Genomic DNA, 16,953 nt, shown 5'->3' with positions numbered 1-16,953 from the left:
TCAGAATGTGGACCAAAAGATTCACTGTGGCGACTTCGAAATCAGGAAAAAGTCGAAAGAAACAAACAAGAATGATGTCTACTGCCGAGTTTCTTCTGAGATTTTGTTCTTCGGGACTTATTCATGGGTATGGATAGCTTAACAGGGGGTTACCACACTCAACAAGATGTCTTTTTCATGTCTCACTGCACACACAGGCCCATGTCCCGCTTCCTTTTCTCATCCAATCAGCAGTCAGAACACAGTCTAGATGAATTCATGGACTTGCTATTAGTTGGATATTTCAAACTCTTTTCAAAAATGCATCTTAGTGTTTAAACAAACAAAACAAACACCAAGCTCAACAAAGGGACCCAAATCACGGAAGGCTGTGGGTTGCCGAACCTTGATCTCGGTTATCAACATGAAATTCACTTGTTTCCACCCCGCCTATACCCCTTCCACCATCACCACCCACAGCTGACTTGACATGGTCATCTGCCCACTTTCCCAGCATGCCCAGTACTGAAATACCCTGCCAATTACTGCAACCTACATGTGGGCTGTCATAAATAATTAAAGCTTAGTGGATTGGGAAAACATGTACCAAAAACAATGGAGCAGTCATACTGATTTGGCTGTGCAAGTTTACATCATATCATTACTCATTAATGAAGGCATTGGCTCACAACCCGCTCTGATTCTTTGAAAGCGATTTTACTTTTTCATGAATATTGGCTCAAGGTTTGACATTGAGTGTCTGTGACATTTTTCTAAAGTTTTGAATTGACTGGAAGCTTTTCATCATTAAGTGATTGAAAGCACAGTGAAGGGAAAGGGGTTAGATGCCAACATGTATAACCCGTATGGGTCCGGCTTGAGTCAAAAATTTGCATTCAATGTCAATCAGAAAATGGCAGTTTATTTGAATTCCAAATCTACAGTACAAAACAGTCATTTTGACCTTATAAATAATTAACTTAAAAAAACCCTGACTGTCTTAGCTGAATTTTTCAGTATTACGAGCTCATTAAGAAGCCTATTAATTGTTTGCTACTTCATTGGCGAATTAAAAACCTAATTTTGAACATAGAAAGTCTTGGTTCTCTTCTCATACTGCACATGAGGGAATTGTGTGCAGTGATTATTATCGATTATTTATTAAGCAATAGGAGCTTCAAGTTCATCATTATATCTATTATGTCTATTATTCAGGTACAGTACGTTCTGACCGCAAGGCCTGTTTTTCATCATTTATGCTGCAAAGGGACATTAACCCAAATATCAAAATAGGTTTCACTATTGTTTAGAATGTATTTGGAGACATAAAAGCAAATGCATAAGTGGCAGCAAAGTGCATGATGTGAAAATACTAATGGATCCTGAAAACACTATCTTATTCTGAGTACTTTCATTAATTTGGCTGATTTGACTCTGACAACCACCGCAGAAAGCTCTGGCATGCAAAGTCATTCTCTTTCTTTTCTTGCAGATTTTTGGGTAAAATATCATTGATGATTAATGTGTGGTCATACAAAAAGCACTGCCTGTATGCAAAATTAAATACAAAAATGATCTTTTGCTCATCATTCAAAATCCTCATGTCAAAAATGAACACATATTTCTTTCCCTTTCTGTGCATTCTAGCGCAAGAAAACAAGTTACTATGAGCGAGCTAACAATGGACGTCATGGGAAATATGTATTTTGATGCAAAAACCCTCACAAAAAAAACCTCAAAACACCAACAATGTACAATTTACATAACAGACTTCTATATTAACTAAGCTACAACGATTGTAGCAATAGCAAATTGCTATAAATAGCAAATAGCAAACCTATTTTTAGCTGGCGGACTAACACGATTAGCCATTCGTGTCAGTAGAGACCTAGCTTTTAATTTTGCTACAAAGACTCAACAAGATGGCCGTTTGCTGTCACCGGTTTTTACCTCAGGACTGGAGCAAACGTCTTGTGCTGGAAGACACAGCCATCCCAAGGTGAACGGACATTGTTATCGTATTGACGGGCGTAACATAAGCTAAATGCTTGCTGTAAAATCAATGCGCCGGGGAAAGAAGCTTTGGTAATATTTCAAATCATTAAAATAGGGCAAGATACTGTTAGTATTACATGTTATCACCAATGTAAAACACTTTTAGAGTTTTTTTTAAGGTGTGTCCCAACGACGTGCATTGTTAGCTAGCTCATATTAACTTGATTCCGAGAATTATACAGGTAATGCACAGAAAAGAGAAATAAATATGTGTTCTTGCTTCACACAAGGATTGTGAATGATGAAAAAAAAAGTGCAGTTCTTTTTTAAAGGGCTCTTAAACAGTGAGAACAAAATTATCTGGTTTGAAACAAGCTGCACTCAATCCAGGTACCGTGTGTCACCCAATCAATCTTGACAGTCAATCCAAGCGGTGGCAGCATCATAAATTGGGGATGTTTTTCAGTGACAATAACAGGGAGTCAATCGGTAACACAGTGCAACCACATTGATTTAATGAATGGAAAAGGCAGTTTACCTGACTCCTTTTCATTCATTAGTGAATAGGAGATCTCAAAGGAAGATACGTGATGATGTTAGTTTGGCTCTTGTAGAAAGACTGGCTTTTTTTATGGTTGCCGATGAGCTCCCTTATAATCAGCGGTTGTCTAATTGAAGTTAAAAGAATTATGAGCGAAAAAGCGGAGCCTTGCGGGATACACACATTGCTGGCTAGGGATTTGCTGCTTGGCAAAGCTTCGACAAGAGCTCGCTGGTGTATGTTTAATTCAGCACTGATCTCATGTGCTTGTGGAATGCAGTGAGAAGCGAAAGACACGGTTTTCTTTTCACTGTGGAGGTCAAGGGAAGCATTCCCAGTCCCATAGTAGGTGATGCAGGATCATAGAAGTGTTTGCATGTGCAACAATAGGATGATTATAAACTCACAGTGTCACTTGGTGATTGTGTAACATGTGAGTCAGACCTGCTAGCAAATTAAATGTACCATGTATGCTGCTCATTGCTTGCATTCAGTGTTTCTCTGCAAGATTATATTTTTTCATCCTTTGAGCAAAACCTGCCAAGCCTATTTTAGCTCAGAAAACATTTGCAGAGTTTTTTTTATTTTTATTTTTTATGTTTCGTTCCAGCTGAATCGACCCAAAAAAGCTTCAAAAGCCTGGATAGCTTATTTAAATGTATGAAGTAGTAGAAGTAAACCATTTCATGTTCTTTCATTCATTTTCCATTAGTTTGTTTTGAGGTGTTGTAATTTCAAATCTGTCACCCTTCAACCTTTCATTAAAAATGGATTAACAATTGTCACCGCAATAGGAAATATCATAATCCCAGCATATTACTGCTGGTTTCTTCTCATGTGAAACTAAACAGGATATTGCAGCCATATTGGTGAAACCCACATGTGATAAGCTCACTATTCATGTGAAGGATAGGAAAAGAGAAAATTGCTGCAGAAAGTGAAGGGATTTGACTGCAGCATATTTGACCCAGTATATAGAGCTATTTGTTGTCTAATACATGAATAACTAAAAACGTAGTCTTTCGCCAAGCACCATATTTCTCCCACTGTGTGATTTACACCATAAATATTACTCCTACGTTTATTTTGTCTACATATTTAAGTATGCAAAAAAATAGCATAATAGTGCCAAGTGTTTATATATGTTTTTCGCTATAAAAATGGATATGGAATGTTAACATGCTAATGGTACCAATGTGCCAAGTAAAGCTAAATGTCCATCACAATGAGGGCGGACATTGTAAGTGTTGTAATCTATGCTGCTGTTGTTGACAGAACAAGCATAAGTATATGTTATCAATGTGTTTCCATAGTAATAATAATCAAAATATGGCAAGGTACTGCAAATATTATATGTTATTGTTATGAGTTTTTTTTTTTCTTCACACAAGAATCACCTTGTTCGTTAGGAGCAAGTGGAAGGACCGGTGGTGTCCACTCCCAGCTGAAGGTCTGAGTAATTAGCAGGGCTGATTTTTTTTTCTTTCTTTTCTTTTCTTTTCTTTTTTGTGAGTGTGTGAGAGTCAACACCCTCAGTTGACTCTCTTGCTATTTAGTGAGAATAAACTGCTTTTTTGTGTTTTTGCCTTTCCCCTGGTCCACTGATTTCCACTCCTTTCTTTAACTGTTTTTTTTTGTTCTATCATTTAGATAGACCTAGTGGGTGGCAGGAAGAATTAACATTCCCCTGCCACCTTTTAGAACCCAAGACCCAGTTTTGATTTACATGCAGTTTAGGTTAGTTTCCCCCTGAGCAACCTTTATTTCACTAGTTTGTGTTCTACTTGGGAGGGGAAACATAACATTGTAATCAGTGTACGTGTTAATATATGATCATCACATGTATATAAAATGATACAACGGCACAATTCTTACACTTTGCGTTGTTTCTTTTCAAACCATTTACACTGAAACAGAAAAACAAAGATCTGAACATTTGATAACTTCCAATTTTCCATAGTTGGGTTATTTAGGCAGAACCCACCCAGCATACGGTGACTAAACTTATTTACAATCATCTTTATAAATTCTTCTTCACTTATCTTCACTTATTTTAAACAGAGAAAAACATAAGTTAACCACCATACTCACTTGATCAGTCTTTTTAACTGTCATCAATTAGGATGATTGACATTCACATGCTACTCGTGAGGAATAGTCTTTTTTTGAAAGAACGACTGACGAGAATATGGGGTGACAGCACTACATATGCAATGCACAAACACGCATTTGTCACAGAAGAGTGAGCCTTTGCACACATAGTTTTTCATTTGTGTGTGCATATGTTTTATTAAGCCTTAAGTGTGTTTTGTTGTAAAGTGCCCCTGCAGGTTGTACACTTGGATGGCTCTTAAATTTTCCAAATAGTCTTACTTAGACAGAGCGGCATTTTCATCATTATAAATGTAGAAAGGTGACTATCTTTCACCTACACACAGATTGTTTAATGGCAGTGATTCTCATCTTGTTTTCAGTGCGTCGTAGGTCTTTGTCTTGCACATTTATTCTGAAGTGTTGTTGTTGGGTTTTTTTTTTATGCAGTAGAGTGTCGTCTATTAACACTCCTATAGGTTGTGACGACTCTGTATTGGTATTTTAAACCCGCTGTTATCGAAGAGCAACAAGGTTTGATTGTTAAATGTGATAGTCTTGTCCCTTGTTGAGCCGTAGAAAGTGTTTGACTGGAAGTATTTGATGATTTTTATATACTATAAGCTGTTTAAGTGGAATGTGCATCATAGTTATGTATTTGATTGACATATCTGGAGGTGTTTGAAATCACTATGTAATACCATTGAGCTAGTGCATTTGATTTGACTTTAACTCTTAGTTACTCTTATTATGTCTAATATATTGAGTAATATGGGTTTAAAGATCACTATAGAGGTGTTATTTCATTTCTAGAGGACTTTTAATAGTATTAAGAACATTTAGAATGCTCATTATGCTCTGAATATGGACACATTTGATTAGTAAATAAGGAATCCTACTTCAGTCCTATCATGCTCGGGTCTGAAACCAATTAACGACCATAGGAAGTCACATCAAGTTGGAATAAATGTCGCATTGTATTGCAAATACTAAAGGTTCATGAAACCCATTAGCAGCAGTGGGCAGCTTGGGAGTGTTTGGAAATCAACCTTTGTGAACTGGGTTGGGTGTTAAGTCTTAAAAGCATCGATGGGAATTGCAACTAACATTCCGATTCTCCTGAGATTGTTCAAATGTATTTATTTATTCTTACCTTTGATGCCCACTTTACCAACCAGAAGAAATAGCAGCGGACACCAACAAAGAAGAAGAACTGGCTTCACTTCATCAAAAAAAAGAGTTCTTGCTTCAGTGAAACATTTAAATTTCCTCTATGCAGTCAGAATCAGGGAAGTCAAACAATAAATGACGTTGGTGTAAAGGACGGGAGCTACAGCTCGGGAGGTTTATTTGCACAGTACAGTTTAGACATTTCATCCCAAAACAATTCTGGTTGTCACCCTCATTTAAATGATGTAAACTTTATCACCCTGCCTCTTAAAAGCAGCAGAATCCAGAGTCATTAGGAACCAGAATGGAAAGGAGGAATTGGAATCGGATCCTCAAGCGTTCAAATTCAAACGATGCCCAACCCATATTGTATATGGCTGGTACACAGATATCACTGCTTATTATAAAAACGTAGAATGTCAAAATATGTATTAATGTATAATGTATAAACTGCACAGAAATACATTTAAAGCTATGGCCTTAGTTCCACTCTTGCAATGGAGCACCAATTGCTGCAATCTCCTTTTTACAGACTGCACAGTTTTGACAGTTTGTTCACAGCATCTTGCCTTTACAATCCCTCGCTTCTTGCTTTTAAACTAGCGTTAAATCTTTGTCAGAAGTGAAGAAGAGGTCATCGTACCATAATAGCACTCATGCTTATCCCCCAGCCCATCTCTGACTTCAGTGCACCATAAAGGAGAGTTTTGTTTTGTTTTTATTTTGCTGTAATAATAATTGTACCACGGTTTAGCCATCACTTTCAACTGTGTATTAGTGTTCTCAGCAACACAGAGCACTCACAATCATCAAACAGTTTTAAACTTATTGTAAGCACTCAATAAAAATACTTTGTGCTCTGCTGATTCACACCCAAGGTGACCCCAAGGATATATCACTGTAAATGTGTATGTTTCGAAAACAGATGTCTATTTTCAAATAAACGTAAAGAAGTCACTGTTATCTCCTCAGGCACCTTGTTCCTATGACACATTAAGTGCTGATCAATCCTCATAGTAAGACTGACTCAAACAAATGACGTGCTACCGTAAGTGTTAAGGCTGCAGTTTAAGCTTTAAGCTAAAAAGGTCAGAGATGTAACTAGATCTTTGGGCACCTATACACCCCTTTCAGTTTCCTAAAAAAATCAATTTTATTGCATCTATTCCAGAGAAGATTTATTTTCAAGAACTGTTGTTCCACACATTGCAGAAAGACTTAAGGCTATAGGCTGCAGATTAAGCTGCATGTTTAGTCTAAGGGTAGTTATTTAGAAAGAAACATTTAATACTAATAGAGTATGAGTTTATATAAAGCAAACATACAGTGTAAGAAGTTTGCACTGCAAGTTGCACAGCAAACTCCACGCAGAGATATCAGAGCGGGGTGTCCAATCCTGTGGCCTGCGTGCTAACCAGTGGACCACTGTCTACCCAATGATGTCAAATTGTCAGCGCCGTGGCCAAGATGAAAGTCAAGCAAGGAAGTGTAGATCCAGTACGTTCTACAGGTATTATCATGGGAAATGTGAATTCACTACCAAGAAAGATAGACGAGTCGGCAAGAACGTCAAGACCTTCAAATTTGTGCTTAACTGAATGGCTTCAGTACAGTCTGGCAGCCAGGAACACAAAAGCCCAAAGAAAGCACAAAGGAGGTGGGCTTGCATTGTATGTAACACACTGTGGTGTCATGTAATATCGGTTTTCATTTTTGGGGAAAAAATCCTATATCGGTGGCCCAATATTATTGGCCATCTCTAGTAATAATGTTTTGTAGGTGTGTAGATGCGGGCCGCTCGGTGGATGAGTGATGAGTATGTTAGCCACACAGTGAGGATGGGTTTTAATCTCAGCTTGGGCATCTTTGTGGAGTTTGCATGTTCTCCCCGAACATGCGTGGGTTTTCTTCAGGTACTCCAGTTTCCTCCCACATTCTAAAAACATGCTAGGTTAATTGGTGACTCCAAATTGTCCATAGGTATGAATGCGAGTGTGAATGGTTGTTTGTCTATATGTGCCCTGTGATTGGCTGGTGACATAGCAGCATAATTTTCTTCAATTTTCAATTTTCTTCAATTTTCTTCAATCACTCACTTCCTTATTCCTATTCCTATCCTTACCAGTAAATTGGTTGAAAAGCAGTGTGATGAGATAATATATTGCAAAAAAATGGAATGCCTGTATTCGCGAAAAACAGACAATGTGCTTGGCATTGATGAGGGTGCAGAGGAGTACAGAAGAGAGGACATTTATTTTATTCTTTTGTCCTTCAGTTCTCCAGAATAAACCTGACAACCACCCAATGAGGGTTCGTCTCTTGGTCCACTCACCTCCCACTACACAAGTCCATTATAGAGCTGCTGACACCCGTTACACTGGTACCATGACCTGTTACATATGCAGCGGTATTTCTTTTTTTTTATGTAAGCCACATGGGCAGCATTCTCTCTAAGAAAGAGCGCTCATTTGGTCATCATATCAGGATATATGTGATATGGATGTGCCCTCCACATGTGGGAGAACCACTCCCACACTGCCCACATAAAACCAAAGATGGTAGGAAGAGGAATAAGGTCACTGCTGGAGCCAAAATAGGAAGTCCAAATAAAACCAATCTGATCTCAATATTGTAGAATATTGACTCTATGCCAAATGTCTCAAAAGAATTATTTCACAAAAATGAGCAAATTATGATAAATGGGAGGGAGGGGCCACTTTGTGGTGCCCAAAGTGAGTGTGAGGTGGGGTTATTGGGGTATTGGGATTGTTGCACAGAGCACCATTGAAGCTAGAGGGTGTTTAAGTTGTTGGAAAAGATCCATGTTTATGTCATGCTGTTTTTAAACCAGTGCTATTGCTGTGTTGTGCTGTGTGTATTGGTAAGGGAAGAACAATCAAGGAACTTTCTCCCCCCCCCCCCCCCCCCCCCAAAAGCATTCATTGCATCTGGTGGTGGTGGTTGGCCTACAGCAAGAACCTCTGTTTTTACGCTGAATGTTGGCCATCAAAAAGAGGCCACTATTCTTGGAATCAAGGCCACCACACTATAGCTTCTTACTATGAACAGGTTAGGATGCCAGTGAAAGGCCCTTGAGCGGCTTAGTGTGTGTGTGTGTGTTTGTGTGTGGTAGCTCATTAGCTTACTGCTTGCTACTCGGGGGTCCACAGACTTGTGTACATAAGGAGAGTGGTTTGCCTAAACCTGCAGTTTGAAAAGCAAACAGAAACATAATGGATTTAGGATTACATGGAAATTCCTTTATTAAAAAAACCTAAAACATTTATGTACTTTATTTTTGTGCTTTTAAGTACTCTGAGGCAATATGCTTGAGGCCTAAAGTTTTGATCTTTGTCTTAAAAATGAAACTATTATAAATAATAGGACCAGCCTAAGCCCACTCTGCAGTTATAATAAGGTCATATTTACACTCATTACACTTAAAAATCTACATTTACTTAAATGTCAAATATTCATTAATGCTGAGAGGCTTCTTACCTTAGATAAGATAGGTTAAAGTAGTTATAATGACATTAATAAACTGGGAAGGTGCATGTGAGGTTCAAGTAACATTAACAGCAATCTAACTGCATCTGTTAGATCTATCTGTAAGGTTTGAATGCATAGCCAGTCGGACACGGCATCTCACATAATGGAAAAAATTAAGCCACGGACATCCCCACTCCAGCTGCAATAGTCCTAGAAGATGCCACACTTAGAGATAAAGATCACATTTCGACCTTTGCTGCTGTTTTTTTTTTTTTAATCCCAATGCAGACATAAGAGGCTTTACCACAGACGAGAGGAGGGTGAACAGGGATAAATTAATGAAACATTAGAAGAGAACACTCCACAGTCCTTTAACAAATTGCTTCTCTGACTGCCAAGCATGGCTCAATTTCAGTAGCCTTGAGGAAGAGTCGAGTAAAAACATGAGAAAAGAAGGGCAGTTATTCGCTTGCTGTATTCTGTGATATATGATGCCCTCTGCAAAATAATTCAAAGACATAGTTGTACCATGTTGGGTCAGGCCTTTGGAGAAACAAAACCTACCGATTTATGAACATGTTTACAGGATGGATGAGGTGACAAGTGAGTCGGTTTGACTTCTGAGCTAAGGCACACACACCCTTCGGTTGCCACAGGTGGCTTCTGACGGCTGGCAACTTTTACTGGCAATATGGGGTGATTGAATTCTGGCCTTATGAAGGGCTGAGGGAACCCTTTTTGTGGCATCACAAAGTAGATTCACCTCATTACCCCTGTCTACCACATAGTGCTCTTAAGCTTTGGATTTACAGCTTGTCACTCAGTAAAGCCTTGAATTAGCTTAATAGGGAGAGCCAGACACATGACTTAAACCTCACGTGGAAAGAAACAACAAGCCAATATGGTGATTCTGCTGGGTCTGGTCTGTTAACCTGGCACACAAATGCTATGGTTCTCAAATACATTTGTGAAAAGCCCAATAGAATAAAAGAGAAACCATCGGTGCAGGCTTGTCTTTAATGATTGGCCTCTGATATGAGCAGACAATTCAGATGCAATGATGGTCCTCTGAAACCAAGGTGGCTGGTGGCTGTGCCTTGTTTGTTACAGGCTAAATTACTTATTTTTTTTTAGGAAGGGATGGAAGGACAGCATTGTATGCAGGAGAAAGGTGGTGTCTTGGATTTGTGCTTCCCGCCAAAACGGTCCGTTTTTATTTATTCCTCCCACGGCCCACCTCCGGGTACACCCTCTCCCCCATGACTGGTCACACTCCCAAGCACTACTAACGTGTACTACCGTGTATGTACTCAAAGAGTGGTACTGTAGTAGGCACCGCTGCTATGGTGGAGCTCAAGTGCAGCCAGAAATGAGGCCGCTGCCTCCAACCTTGCCTGCCCAAGGAGGAGCACTCATTGTCGGACACACTTTGTCAGAGGCATTGCTGGTGCCATGGAGCTTAGAATCGGACGAGAGAGTACCACGTTTACAAACAACGGTAGTGGAAATTAGCAACAGTTTTGCATGCATGTTCACAAAAACAGTCCTGTGTGAATATTTTTCCCTTGCTGGGAACCACCAACTCCAAAAACCTCTGCCTGAGCTTGCCTCACAAACAGAGAAGCAGAGCTTGGGGGCAGAGAGCGTATCAGGCCTATAGCGCACACCCATATAAGTAAGCCAGCCGATCTGTGACATCACAGAACTCCAGTTTTACAACACCCTCTGAAACCGGACATTTTCACATTTTCAGCCATCCTAAAATTCTTTCAGAGCTCATTTCCAAATGCGCACACCTCATTATCTGAAACTTTGGCATTGTTTAACACAAAAATACAACATTCTAACTGCGTTTATAGGTCAGACAAGTGGAAAAAGCACAATACGTGCCCTTTAAGAATAATGTACAAATTTATTTAGCAAGGCTTTCTTACTAATAACCCAAATATCACAAGCACTTCATTACCAATTGACAACAATATCACTGTATGAATGTGTAATGAACAATATCTTATGCTTTTTTTTACTGTGATTCCACTGGATGCATTTCCCCAATAAAAATAATTTGAGTATAATTTGTTTGTTTAGCCATAGAGGCCATTCACAATTGCGGCAAGCAAAAGATAAATTGTCTTTTATAAAGAGGACATGGATAGCCAGAGACAGCAGCAAAATGCCTTTACAAACCTGATTTGTGGTTGTAGAGGCCCCTTGTAAAATAGCTATTTAATCTTATCGTGATGTGCACTTGAGCTGTTCAACTGTTTTCTGTCATACACCATAACACAAACATCTGCGGCATTCTTTTGCTTTGTATTCTAAAAATAACCATCTGCCTTAAAACGGTCCAAAAATACAATGAGGCAGTCATAAAGTTTTACTTATAGTAAAGACATATACAATTGTAGTTTCAGATGCCACACTAACGTTGTTAGGAGAGCCAGTAAGGACGAACAATGTTGTAATAGTAGTCCTCAATGTAAAGTCAAAGTCAGAGCAACCATTACAACATATGTTTTACACGATCTGTTCTGCGTAACTAGTTGACTTCCAAATTGTTATCATTTATATGCAAGACTTCCAAGTAGAAGTAATTTGCTCTGAGCACAAACCTTTCTTGTATTCTTTTACATTGTACAAGCAATGTTTTAAGGAACATTTTCACAAGAAGTACACTAGTTTACCACCACAGTATTTTTTAGCAGCGTATGAACACTCATTGTGTTCTGTATCCTTGTAGCTATCCATCGGTGCTCTGTTGTATGTCGGTTATTGTATTTACTACTGCTACCACATGCCGTAAACATGGTTGATACCGTCTTTATACAGCAACCTTTTATACCGTATTTTTTGGTGTTCACTCCCGCTATGCAACCTCTCCTCCTTCGTAGCTCCACGGGGATCTACGATCGCTTCGCATAGCGAAGGGGTGCTTCGCTATGCGCAAAGCTAACGGCTGCTCCCGAGTGTAAACAATGAAGCCAGCGCCAAGCTACAAAGGCAGCAAGATAGCTGCACACTTGCTTAAGGGGTCGGTATGGCACAAAAACAATAAGAAAGTAATAAATAAAGTACTATTAAACACTAAAAACAAAAGACACTGAACTGCCTTAACTAGCTTGCACTCAGGTGGCGCCATTTTGAAATATGAGACCTCCGGGTCAAATCCTGTCTATTTCGATATGAACAATATGCTTGTGTTTGATATTTTGACATTTAATTTCATATAATAATAACCAAGATATCGCCCAGACCTACTTTGTACTAATGACGTGTCCTGTCAACACTTTTCAATTTAGGCTTGTGGAAAACCACTCTATTAAACCATTAGCTTATGTCTGCTAGTCTGGCTGCACTTTTACATACACTCCTCATAGATTTCAAGTATGCATAATCTAAATGGCCCCATGTTCTTTTGACTGGTAAGGCTGGCAAGAAGAACATGGAAATCACATTAGACTCTGCATGCATCACTATTTCGGTGCATCTGCATGCATTTCTTCTTTTGCTGTATTAAGGATTAAAGAAGGACAAAAGAATTAAAGTGCCTGGATCAAAGTGGAGAAAAATATACAGAAGTTACTGTTTGTAACACATAATCATTTTCCTCATATACAGTACTTGACTGGATTTATAGAGTGCATTTTTTTCTAGATACTCAAAATGCTTTACGCTGAACCCAATATTCATGAACTCTACAGTCACACACCGGTGGCCTTAAGCTGCATCTACAGCCACAACTGCCCCTGGGCTGGCTGACAATTTGTGCCAATGGCCTCTCTGACCACCCAAACATTCATTCACATTTGACACAGATTAAATATGATGGGCAGAGCAGTATGAGCCAATGCCACCCCTGCCATTTATATTACAAACATCTTGCACATACTGTATCTTTTGCAGGACGTCTTGTTATGACACAACTTAAAACCACATTAACCATTATTTGTTTTATAGCTGCAACATCATTAAGAGTGGCAGATCTTCAATTTTCTACCAGTATAAGACCCTGTGGAATTGTTCGGCAAACATCTGCATATATAATGTCAATGGAATGTGGAACTATTGCTTTGCTCTGCTTGCGTAGTGATCACACTGTGACGGAAATGAGAAAGCAGACAACTGCAAAGACATTGTTTATGTTGCAAAGCTGCAGTCCATAGCTTATGGTGCAAGGGGGAATGGAAGCGTAAAAATAGACTTGGCTTTCTTTCCATGTGTTCAGCACCAGCCACCATCATGTCGCTTGTCTTGAATGCATGCTGTGACTTTTCCATTTAGTCGCCAGTACCAGCAGCATTTGAAAGTATATTTACGCAGGTCACCATGTCATTGCTTTGTTTTGCTGAAATGCACTCTGTGCACCCCCACTTGTATAGTGCTTTGCATGTATAATTTAGTGGTAGGTGGTGCCTATGCTGCACACAGTGTCATATATGCATATTTCAAAAAATATGATTCGCCATCACTCATTCGTCATCTTTCGCTATACTGTATCTACTACCCGGTACTTTGGATGTGCTCTAAACACCCGCCCACCCAAGTTCTCTGATTGGCTGAAGACGCAATCTTATAAACCTGAGCCAAACCTCATTGCATATGTGGTTATCTCACCCCCTCCCTTGTCACTCTGCAACACTCTCACACTCTCACTGCGCTGCAGATTAGTTATGAAGTCAGTGATATATTTTTAGGCAGCTTCACTAACGTGATGTAACAGGGAAAAAATGCAAATGGTAACAGCCTTATGCTGACAGTAAGAGTAATTAGTTAGATTACCCATTACTGAGAAAAGTAACGGCGTTAGTAATGCTTTTATGTTTATTTAAACGCCGTTATTCCCATCACTGCATATTCTTGATAAATGCTTTCTAAGTGTGATCACTCATGTTTGACTTGCATTGAAATTCAACTATTCTACCATGTTAGTTTACAAATTTTGCCTGGCCCCACTATCTCTCTGGCAGCAGCTAGCTAGTTGTAGTTATCCACGTAGTCCAAAATGTGACCCTTTTGATTGAAAGAGCCAGTAGCTCATTTTCATCCCAAAGTATGTAGATTTAATAAAGATAAAAACAAGTTGTAAAAAATAAATAAAGCAAGCAAACATTTGGGCTGGTGTTAATGAAGAGCTGTAACAAATGTAAGTAAGTTTTTGTCGTGATTTTCTTTTTATATACTGTATTTTCCATACTATGAGATGCTCTTAAAACCGTTAATTTTGTAAGAAATTGACAATTCATCTTTTAATCCGGTGCACCTTCTGTGTGCAATGAGTTCCAAACTCCAAAATGTTGTTGTGCTACTTGGGTAAACATGCCACTTGATTGACTGTCGGACCTCTGCCTACATACACTGGCAGCGATAAACCAATCAGAGAACAATTCGTAATACATACATGATGTGATTCAAAACGATACAGGAGTCCAGAATAAGTGGTATAAACGGCTTACTTTCTGATGGTAATGCACCAACACACCAAAAGTTAGCTCAGATGGCGTATGATTCTTTACTGTATAATGCAAATTGTAATTATAATACCGTGAACCCGTCAAACCATGATATTTTTGCCCAAGGTTATCATACCATGACAATCTTATACCGGCCCATTCCCGTCGACCACAAAGTCTGTGATGTGATGTTGTAAACAGATAAAAATGTGTACCAGAGAATACAACAAGAGTAACTATTATTTTGAAAAAAAAAGCGCCTTATAATATCCTATCCAACAAAGCACGGCAACCAGAGGGAAAGCTTGGTAGAGTGTTTTTCACACACAGTTTGAAATCCATCATCACATTTTAGCGATGCTTACTTTCTAGTTTTCTGAAACCATCGTTGCCACCAGAAGTGAAAGAATAGCTGTTAATGCACCAACACACCGAATGTCAGCTCAGATGGAGTATGATGCTTTGGAGCAACTGTAGAAGAACACTTGAAGAAAGTGTACAGCAACTGAGATCGCGGCTGCCCAATCACATTTCTCTTTAGTAGGATAATAGCATTCAGGTCCCCAGAGGCAAAAACAAGGATGTGTCATAAATTATGAATTTCTAGGAGAACTGTTATGGATGATGATGGTGCCATGCAATAATTGCAAGTCAAGCTCGCTAGTGGTTGGTGAATGTATGCTGCGGGCACCTGCTTTGAAAAAATTTATTTGCCATGTCCGACCCAAATTGGTGCCCTCAATTATAATGTTGAACTGAGGCTCAGTGACATGATAACCTAGACTTTGGAAGTAGCATGTTGGGTTAATACTAGATAAAATGATAACACTAGTCACTCAGTCACGTGATAATAACATTAAAATAAAATACATTTCCGCAAAGCCGTTCATGGCACGAATGGCACAAACAAACAAACATTTCCACACAACCTACACAACATAAAATACGATGAGTAGCAATTGTGAAAGGTGTTTGAATCTTACCACATAGTTGTTTTATCCATCAACCGCTGGGACTTCATTGTTGCCGGACATCAGCCACAGCGAAGCGCTGTGTTACAACGGATACATGCCAAGGCAAGCCGCTTTTTCCAACCTCTTGAATCTTCCCGCGTCTTCAAACACCCGCTTTCTTCTTTGTTCTATGCATGGGTGACGTATGCACATTGATGGTCTAAGCGGTTCCTCGAAAAAAAGTCCTCAATTGTTTGTTTCTTGTTAATCGAGGTATTTGAAATATCCGAATAATCATTGCAGACCTATTTGTAATGTTGACATTTTTGTAATTTACTGTAACATGCTGTTATTTCACTTCTGGGTCACATCCTGACTCATGGCAGCCCATTTTTGACTTGGTCAGAATTTGCAAGTTTTTGTTTGCACCACCCCCCCGATTGACCAAGTTCTCAAAAGCATTAAGGTTTGTGGAGTTTCCTGGCCATGAACCCAAAATGTCAGGGTTTTGTTCCAGGAGGCAGTTGGTTAATGACTTTTGCCCCACGACAAGGTGGTTCATCATGCTGGAAAAAAAAAAAACACTGTTCATCACCAAAGTGTTTTTCGATAGTTGGGAGAAGTTGCTCTCATAGGATGTTTTTATCTATGGCTGTGTTCTTCTGCAAAATTATGAGTGAGCCTTCTCTCTTGGCGGAGAAACAATCCCACAAATGAATGATTTCAGGACGCCTTACTGTTGGCATGACACAGGACTGATGGTAGCACTTACCTTTTCTTCTTTGGAGAAGCTTTTAAAAGAAAATGGTTTTACTTCAGTCCTCAGCTGTCCCATATGTGTCTTTTGCAGAACACTAGTCTCCCCCTAATGTTTTTTTTCCTGCAGAGAAGTGGCTTCTTTGGACCCTTCTTGACACCAGGCCATTTTCCAAAAGACCTCGCCTCACTAGTGCGTGCGAATGCACTGACAACTGCCTGCTACCATTCCAGAGCAAGTGCTGCATTGGTGGTGCCCCAATCTCAGTCTTTCTTGGGCTCCCTGATGCCTTCTTTTCAACCATTGATTCTCTCTTCTTCTTGATGAAGTGATAAATGGTTGTAATTTATTGTCTTAACACTCTTGATGGCAATGGGATTTATCTGGTTCAATGAAATACACAAATAAAATTAATTCAGAAGATGAATTCAAAGATGCTGTGAATGATATGTAGTATTCCACACCGGTCGCTCGTTTCAGTAATTTTACTGTAATATTCACAAAGACACAAAAGTCAACAACACCTAT

General features: G+C 39.2%; 1 protein-coding gene across 2 annotated transcripts in view; it reads left to right on the top strand.

The window, feature by feature from the left end:
• LOC131140021 (leucine-rich repeat and fibronectin type-III domain-containing protein 2) overlaps window positions 1-16,953 on the top strand; it is a 100,567-nt gene that overhangs the window by 18,347 nt on the left and 65,267 nt on the right. The window lies entirely within an intron of this gene.

Source organism: Doryrhamphus excisus, linkage group LG14 (assembly GCF_037039965.1).
Source record: "Doryrhamphus excisus strain RoL-2023G ecotype Guam linkage group LG14, RoL_Dexc_Guam_v1.1, whole genome shotgun sequence".
Lineage (NCBI taxonomy): Eukaryota > Metazoa > Chordata > Actinopteri > Syngnathiformes > Syngnathidae > Doryrhamphus > Doryrhamphus excisus.
This window is presented reverse-complemented; position numbering and strand designations above follow the sequence as displayed.